Source organism: Sinocyclocheilus anshuiensis, unplaced genomic scaffold (assembly GCF_001515605.1).
Source record: "Sinocyclocheilus anshuiensis isolate Anshui unplaced genomic scaffold, SAMN03320099.WGS_v1.1 scaffold729, whole genome shotgun sequence".
Lineage (NCBI taxonomy): Eukaryota > Metazoa > Chordata > Actinopteri > Cypriniformes > Cyprinidae > Sinocyclocheilus > Sinocyclocheilus anshuiensis.
The window spans coordinates 252,688-261,688 of NW_015536561.1; the positions used below are offsets into that span (position 1 = coordinate 252,688).

General features: G+C 38.5%; 1 long non-coding RNA gene across 2 annotated transcripts; it reads left to right on the top strand.

The window, feature by feature from the left end:
* The first annotated feature begins 2,157 nt into the window (after positions 1 to 2,157).
* On the top strand, positions 2,158 to 8,675 carry LOC107701855 (uncharacterized). Of its 2 annotated transcripts, none has more exons than XR_001635693.1 (3): positions 2,158 to 2,748; positions 5,382 to 5,451; positions 8,500 to 8,675. It is a non-coding gene; the product is annotated as an uncharacterized LOC107701855 (long non-coding RNA). The 2 variants fall into 2 exon arrangements; XR_001635694.1 differs by lacking the exon at positions 2,158 to 2,748 and adding an exon at positions 3,376 to 3,448.
* The last annotated feature ends 326 nt before the right edge of the window (positions 8,676 to 9,001 follow it).

The window sequence follows — 9,001 nt, forward strand, 5'->3', positions numbered from 1 at the left end:
ACTGCATATTATATGCACGCCAAACACATGCGCATCATATGCACGCCAAAGTCCATTTTTGCGTATCAATACCACGAGTTTTCGTTTTTCTTTGGCATACTATTCATACACATTTTCATGAGACCGGGCTCGTTATATTACAGTTATATGTCACTCTGTGTTTGATCAAGTAGAAATAATAAAGAATGTGAATGGAGCAGAATGACAGGAATTTCCAATCACCCAACTTTGCTCACATACTCTGTCTTAAAAATATTAATTTTTGCTGTGAGAATTTTGCTAGTTTTGAAGCATACACAGGTACTTCTGTAGTACAAAGCTGTCTGTGTTTCTCTTGTGAGTTTTATTTACCCACTTCAAACAGTATCTTAAACCAAGAGGACAATGAATTCCATCCCTGCATCATATTTTGGCTGTTTTTTTTTTATCCCCAAATGCTGGCACAATATTTGTACCTCATGTCTTGAACACTGTCAACATTTAATATCATCCATGGTAGACTTTCCCTTCATATGACCAATATTGATTGAGAGTTGCAGTTCATTTTCTATGAGCACCTCTTCAAAGATACTCAATAAAATGAAACTTTTGTTGAGGTGAAAAAAAAGTGGAACAAGCCTAAATATTAACAAAATATATTTGACTAGGGTTTGCTGTTCCTCGGATTTTGTCAAGCTGTACGGGATCTCTAACCCGGCTGTGAATTGTGACTGAAGGTCTGCACGCTAGTGCATGTCCACCGAGCCCCATGGCTGTTCTAGTGAGTGTGGGACTGACTCAATTTCCTTCTCAGGCGCCTCACCTGAATTTGGTGTCAGAAAGATGCATGCAAAACTGAAGAAAGACAGACAAAAGTATGAGGTAAGGAAGGCAAGAATGAAGACAGAAAGACAAAGAAGGTTGCACGCATGGGGGAAGGTAGAAAAACAGAAGAAAAGAGAAAGGAAGGCAAGAATGAGGGAAAAAAGACAGTAGAAAGACAAGGTTGCATGACAGAAGAAAGAAAAACCGTAGGAAGGAAGGAAAACAAAAATCAGTAAAGAGGAAGGAAAAAAGTATGGTTTGAAGGAGTAAATATTAAAGTAGGAAGGCAAAAAAGTAGGAATGAAAGAAGGAAAGCAAAAAGAAGGACAGCGGAAGGAAAGAAAAGGAATTAAGGCAACAAGGAATGAAAGACAGTAAGAGGACAAAATCGCACAGGGAAGGAAAAAATAAGGGAAACAAAGGAGGAGGGAGGAAAGGAAGGCAAAGTAGGAAGACGAAAAAGAAGGAATGATGGAAAACAAAACGGAAGCAAAAAATAAGGAAGAAGAGATGAAAGAAAAGGAAGGAAGGCAAGAAGGAAAGAAAGACAGTAAGAAGACAAAGTTGCACAAGGAAGGAAAAAAGTAGGAAGAAAAGACTAAGGAAGGCAAGAAGAAGGAAAGAAAGACAAAAAAATTGCAGTGGAAAGAAGGAAAAGACAATAGGAAGGAGGGAACACAACAAGTAAAGAAAAAGGAAGGAAGGCCAGAAGGAGGAAAGAAAGAAAACAATAAGAAGAAAAATAAGTTGCAAAGGGTGGGAAGCACAATGAAATGAAATAGGCTAAGGAAAGAAGGACTGATAAAGTAGGAAGGAAAGAAAAATGAAGGAAGGCAAAGAGGAGGGAAGAAAAATTAGGAAGACGAAAACAAAGTTTGAAAGAAGGAGGGAAGAAAAATTAGGAAGACAAAAACAAAGTTTGAAGGAAGGAGGGAAGGAAACAAGTAGAGGAAACAAATAATGCTTGAAGAAAGGAAGGTAAACAAGGAAGACCAATAATGCTGGAAGGGGAAGGAAGGAAAAAGAAAAGGACGACAGACAGCATGTTGCAAGGGGGGAAAGAATAGAAATGACAGAATAGGAGAGAAAAAATAAGGTGGAAGTAAGAGTTGTTATGGTCCATGCTTAAAAAAAAAACTATTCAGGTTTTAGCTGGTTCAAGATGGTTTAACCTGTCTCCCATTCCAACCAAGCTAGTTTTTTGCTATTTTTCTAGCTGAACAAACCCCATCTTGAACCATAGAAACAGTTTAGCCTAACTATCTTGGCCAGGCAGGGAGACCAGTAGGCCTAGGATTTATTTTTGGATAAGAACCATAAAAGCTACCAAATTTTTGTCTAATTAAAAGTTGCTTAATAATCTGCATTCAACTGATCAGTAAAACCATAAAATTCCATTCAATGGACCTGGAGAAAACCACAGAGAACGATCGCACAACACCCGGCCGAGACAAACCTCCAAACACCCTTGCTGCATGTAGCTATCGGAACATAATCTAAAATTACGCAGTGAAGCGACCTCATTAGCATACTCATGCACTGGAGGAAAATGCACTAATTATGTTTTACTTTACACTGATGACTGAGATGTATTCACCTGCAAGGACTGCGGCTTTGTGTGTCTGCGTGTTCGGCCAGGGGAAAAGGGAGGGGGGACGTATACGTAATAATCATTCTCCCTAGATTAAATGGAGGCCATTAGACAGATATTAGGGGAACAATTGGGAGTATTGGGCCAGGCTGGCCGCTAGCGCTCTTCACTACGATAAACGAGTGAGTCACGGCTCTGGCTAATGGTTTATCAGCCGTGTAGATATAGGACCGTAGCGCGGCTGCAGAGGGGAGCGCACCGGGAGGCCTGGCTGCGGATATTTTATCGGCCTACATGTCTCCGGCGTCTGTTCCCTTCTCTCCCAGCATTACCGGGAAAAAGTCATTACCGCTGTAATTATTTTCAAGAAGATGTACTCAGAGAACTCACAAATATCAGTGAATTGCTTTCTTTGATAAATACTATAACATTCAGTGGGGTTATTTTGCTGCACGATGCCGTGCCTTTTTTGTGTGTGGTTTTGTCATGTTATTTTCCAGGGTATGTCCATTTTGAAGTAGGATGTTTTACCGCGTTTGCGTCCACGCGTTAATTGGTCGTAATTAAGGACATGCAAGCGCCACAGAAAGGATGAGAGCGGTACGCATTGTGAGGTAGAGGCATGTTCGAAGGCGAACGTGTGGGCTGATTCTGTCAGAGAGGCACGAGGCAAACAAAGCTGCTCGGTCATGTCTGACTCTGAGAGCGCCATGAATAATCTCTGATTGAGCCCAATTATCACAGCAGACATATCTGACAGTTTGTCATGTTATTTTCCAGGGTATGCCCATTTTGAAGTAGGATGTTTGCGTCCACGCGTTAATTGGTCGTAATTAAGGACATGCAAGCGCCACAGAAAGGATGAGTGCGGTACACATTGTGAGGTAGAGGCATGTTCGAAGGCGAACGTGTGGGCTGATTCTGTCAGAGAGGCACGAGGCAAACAAAGCTGCTCGGTCATGTCTGACTCTGAGAGCGCCATGAATAATCTCTGATTGAGCCCAATTATCACAGCAGACATATCTGACAGAAACAGAGGGGGAGAAAAAATGAGTAAGATCTATTAATATTTGCAAAAAAAAAAAAAAAAAGTAAAAAATAAAATCAAGCGCGCGCGAAAAAACAACAAAACATAAAAGTAAGCGCGAAAAGAGAACAGGCAAAACAATATGAGCCCGAAAGATCCAGAGGCGAAATTATACCACCGTGTGTCAGCACACAAAATGAAAGGAGGCACCTGTTTATTATAGTCACCTCCCTGGAAGAAGCTTATTTCTCCTGATGGGACCCCTACTGATGAGAGGAGACCCGACTAATCTTTATGTGACCTGTCCCTAGCCGCGGGGGACGGGGAGAACACAACGAGTGCCAGGCGGTACAATAGGCACATAGAGATTCGTATTGACAGGTTGCGGTCGGGGGTATCGTTTTGCTCCCTGGGATGGCATATTCACATTATGGATGAAAGTGAAGCGTTGTCTGTATTAATAGGCATTGAGTCAGGTGGGTTTTACCCCGGTGAGCCCCTGTACCGGAAAGAAGGGTGGAAAACGTTCAGTCGGTATGACTAGTGCAGTGCTGCCACCATGTGGCGAGTGCGCATGTGCGTATCTTCATATTAAAGGCACGCTGGTTATATTTAAAAGCACCGAGGAAGTAAAATAACAAATGTTGTTATTTTTCAGAACATCTGAGAAGGATTCATGAAGGTTCTGTCACTTTATATGCCAGTCAGTCACTTTATTTATGTCAGTCAAAAGCACTCGTACATATTTAATTGCAATGCTTTTCTCCTTTAAGGCCAGAGGAGGGCAGTACTGATCACAATAGGTGCTCTTTAATGGATGGTCAAAAACACTTAATATTGGCATGTTATACAATCCCTCGTTTTTTGTCTGTGGAGACTTACATGTCATGTTTTTTTGCTGGGATCAGGCTGACTCCAAAAAGAATGTTATTAAAAACTGCGTGATTAGTTAGCTGTAAAACAGGGTTTTGATCAGATCTGCCTGTTTGGTTTTGATTAGGTCAGAGGATGTTATGATAATTTAAAATAAAAATTTGAGATTTAATTTTACAATAACTAGTTTTTTTATTTTTCACATTAACATCATTGCAGTCTCTGGGACCCAAATATTAAAACACTAAATCAATCCCAACAGAAATAAGGGCTTATTATTATATTATATTATATTGCAATTTAATTTTCTCTTTTTTTTTCCTTATGCACAGCTATTTACAGTAAGAACACACAACAATGGCTGATTTTCTTGACCAACTAGGCTACAACAAAACAATAGTTAATGCAAACAGCTAAAAAAGCAATCTCTCTCTGTCATATCCAATTAATGTTTATATAATTTGCCCACATGTTATTAAAAACTGCGTGATTAGTTAGCTGTAAAACAGGGATATTTTTGATCAGATCTGCCTGTTTGGTTTTGATTAGGTCAGAGGATGTTATTATGATAATTTAAAATAAAAATTTGAGATTTAATTTTACAATAACTAGTTTTTTTATTTTTCACATTAACATCATTGCAGTCTCTGGGACCCAAATATTAAAACACTAAATCAATCCCAACAGAAATAAGGGCTTATTATTATATTATATTATATTGCAATTTAATTTTCTCTTTTTTTTTCCTTATGCACAGCTATTTACAGTAAGAACACACAACAATGGCTGATTTTCTTGACCAACTAGGCTACAACAAAACTAAATCAATCCCAACAGAAATAAGGGCTTATTATTATATTATATTGCAATTTAATTTTCTCTTTTTTTTCCTTATGCACAGCTATTTACAGTAAGAACACACAACAATGGCTGATTTTCTTGACCAACTAGGCTACAACAAAACAATAGTTAATGCAAACAGCTAAAAAAGCAATCTCTCTCTGTCATATCCAATTAATGTTTATATAATTTGCCCACATGAGCCAGACTAACGATTGAAGTGATTGATTTCTCGCTCTACTTCAGGGAAGCCTTCTCTGGAGAACGAGATCTAGGAGTTTATCCTCAAACGCAGAATAACACCATGCTGTGTCAGGTATTGGCAGCTAAAACACATACATTTGCTTGCAGTTCGACAGGTTTTGAATGTATTTCATGTTTCTGACTAAAAGGATATACATGTTTGCTTTATAATGTTTTATCTTTATGAAAAATGCACTTTGCACGACGGCAGATCTGTTAAAATAATTAGAAAAATAATAATTAGAAACAAAAAAAAACCTGTTCAATGTTACAAAGCAGCTAATAATATTAGCTTTTCATTATTCTTGGTGTGACATATAAAATAAAGTGTGAGTCAGTATTTGTTGTTTGCAAACACATGCTTAAGACAGTTTATTCTGCATTAAATGCTTTATTGTGAATAATTCCTTAGCTGGCATGAGGTCTATTTGAAATGCGCAAGAAGGGAGCTACAATTACACATAAATAAATATTCCTGACAGTGCTAACACAAAGGCTCTCAACATGCATTAACCATAATCCCCACGGTTCCTGCTGTTTGACCATTTAATAAAACTCAATTAAATGTAGTTGGTCATAGAGCTTTTGAGCGGAGATCTGTTACACAGGCACGGAAACCGCAGACTCGAGGTGTGTTTGTTGTGTGTAGGAAGTGTTAACACACCAGAAGCCAAAACAAAAGGAATCAAATTCTCATTCACTGACGTTACATAAGCACTCCATTGAATTTGTATCTGGAGGCCTGTTTGATGCACAACAACAATCGCAGCGCCCCCATGTGGTTCGACATTATCCCCGCCCATTTGTGGTTTCACTGCCACTGTCTTATGAAATGAAAAATATTAGTGAAACAGTTGTGTTGTACTTTGAAGGCTGACATCAGACTGTTTAGCATTTTTTAAGCTTGATCAAAGCAAAACTGGGTAACACTTTACTTGAAGGGGTGTGCATAAGACTGACATGACACCTTCATAATCATGACATGACACATGTCATGAATATGAAGGAGGTTTTATGCATGTTTATGACAACTGTCATTAAGTGTCATTCGCTCAGCTATGTCATTTTTAATGCAAATATGACATTATTTGACCTAACCCTAACCTAACCCTACCCCTACCCTTACCCCTAACCATAGCCCATAACAAAGACATCTCAAACAATGTCATCTTTGCATTAAAAATTACATAACTGAGCGAATGACACTTAATGACAGTTGTCATAAACATGCATAAAACCTCCTTCATATTCATGACATGTGTCATGTCATGATTATGAAGGTGTCATGTCAGTCTTATGCACACCCCTTCAAGTAAAGTGTAACCCAAAACTGAAGCATTTACACACATCACATATCTTTATCTATTCCAGCAGCTGCGTTGTGATTTTATGCAATGTGCAATGCACATTTATGCAATCAGATTAATTATTTATAAGCTTGAAATTGGCTACTAGTGTCTTTCTGTATCTCACCACTAGGTGGCAATAGTTAACTTTCTAACTGCTTGAACAGTATTTCAATATTTCCCATGACCACAGTAGAATAGAGAGTGACTCAGACTTGCAATGTCACAAAGCTGAGAAGAAAAAGAGACACATGCATTTCTTATCTACATAAGTCAGATTTAATGTACTATTCATAACGTTTAAAATAATCATACATTGACGCTTAATGTGGATGCCAAATGTAAATGAATGTGAATGAAAATAAGGCTGTCCATTCAATAAGTTGTACAACCTTAGGGGCAAAAATGCAATGCACAAACAAAAATACAGTTTAGCAAGGCGCTAAATGCTGTAATAGTGCTGCGTTGTATTTAAGACATTGACATTCTTTTCAGTGCAAACACGCCACCTTTTTATCTAAATTAGGGTCATTGTAGATGCATTTAATAGTTTTTTGCTATTACACGATTGCATAATTCTTTTAGTTAAAGGAATATTCAAGTTGTACAATATATTGTACAACAGGCCATCCAAGTTGTACAATATATGACATTTTTCAGCCAAAGAGAAAATAAGATTTTGGAGGAAAACATTCCAGGATTTTTCTCCATCTAATGCAAGTAAACGGGACTCAGCGTGGACCATTTTTGATGGTTCAAAATCTATATTTAGGCACCTTCAAAGTAATCCACACAACCCCAGCTGGTAAATAAGGGTCTTCTCTAACATTTGTAAGTATATCATTTTTTATCTTATTCTGAAAATTACTGATCTTTTGACTAGAGAAGACCCTTATTTGTCAGCTGGGGTTGTTTGGATTACTTTGAAGCTGCCTAAATATGAATTTTGGACTGTCAAAAATGGTCCATGCTGAGCACCATTCACTTGCATTGGAGAAAAATATTGGAATGTTTTGCTCCATCTTAATTTCTCTTTGGCTGAAGAATGTATGTCATATACATCTTAGATTGCCTGGGGGTGAGTATATATACAGTGGGTACGGAAAGTATTCAGACTCCCTTAAATTTTTCAATCTTTGTTATATTGCAGCCATTTGCTAAAATCATTTAAGTAATACTTAGGACCATGTGATATTTCAGTTTTTATTTTTTAATAAATCTGCAAAAATGTCAACGATTCTGTGTTTTTCTGTCAATATGGGGTGCTGTGTGTGCATTAATGATGAAAAAAAATTAACTTAAATGATTTTAGCAAATGGCTGCAATATAACAAAGAGTGAAAAATTTAAGGGGGTCTGAATACTTTCCGTACCCACTGTATATCAGGAAATTTTCATTTTTAGGTGAACTATTCCTAAAATAACGCATACAACGTTTGTGAATGAACTGCATGCACAAATTCATTGTTAATGAAGTCCCATCTTAATTTCCACAACTGATAACTTTCGTTTTTTTTTTTTTTTTTTTGGAAAACCTTATTTTCAGTGTTTTGTTGGCTGAATGTTTCACCAAGGTACTTAACAGTACAACCTAATGAACTAATCAGTCAGATTAGCCCTGATTAAGGTCCATGGTGTGATTAATGTAGCGTTTGTGGGTGGTATTAAGTGCTTGGTATGTGCTCATATTTTGACACCATTGAAATTGCAGGAAATTAACTGCATGGCGTATTTATTTGCATGTTCCTCTGTCTAAACAACTCCCCCTCTCTGCAGCAGTCTGGTCTGAAACATGTCATGAATCAGAGGGGACGGAGATGTTGTCCAACCTATAGAAGGACAACAGAGAGGGAGAAAATGAAAGAGAAAGAGAGGGCATCGTGCTGCTCGCAAACTGACAATTCCAGCGACTCTGTCAGACAGCAGTTGACTGCTACTCTGCTATTCCTGTTAGAGGGCTGATCCAAGGGAACGGAGATGTTGTCCAACCTATGGAAGGAAAACAGAGAGGGAGAAAATGAAAGAGAGGGCATTGTGCTTCTAGCAAACTGACAATTCCAGTGACTCTGTCAGACAGCAGTTGACTGCTACTCTGCTATTCCTGTTAGAGGGCTGAACCCACTCTGCCTTGTTGGCACAGATATTTTTAGCCCTGGCGTTTGGCAGAGAGACCAACACTAAGAGTGATGGGGCCACACAGGCCTGCAAAAAGGCAGCAGTGGGATGAAGAGGGCGGAGGCGGGCAAGGTCACATGAGAGCACTGGAGATGAGAGACTG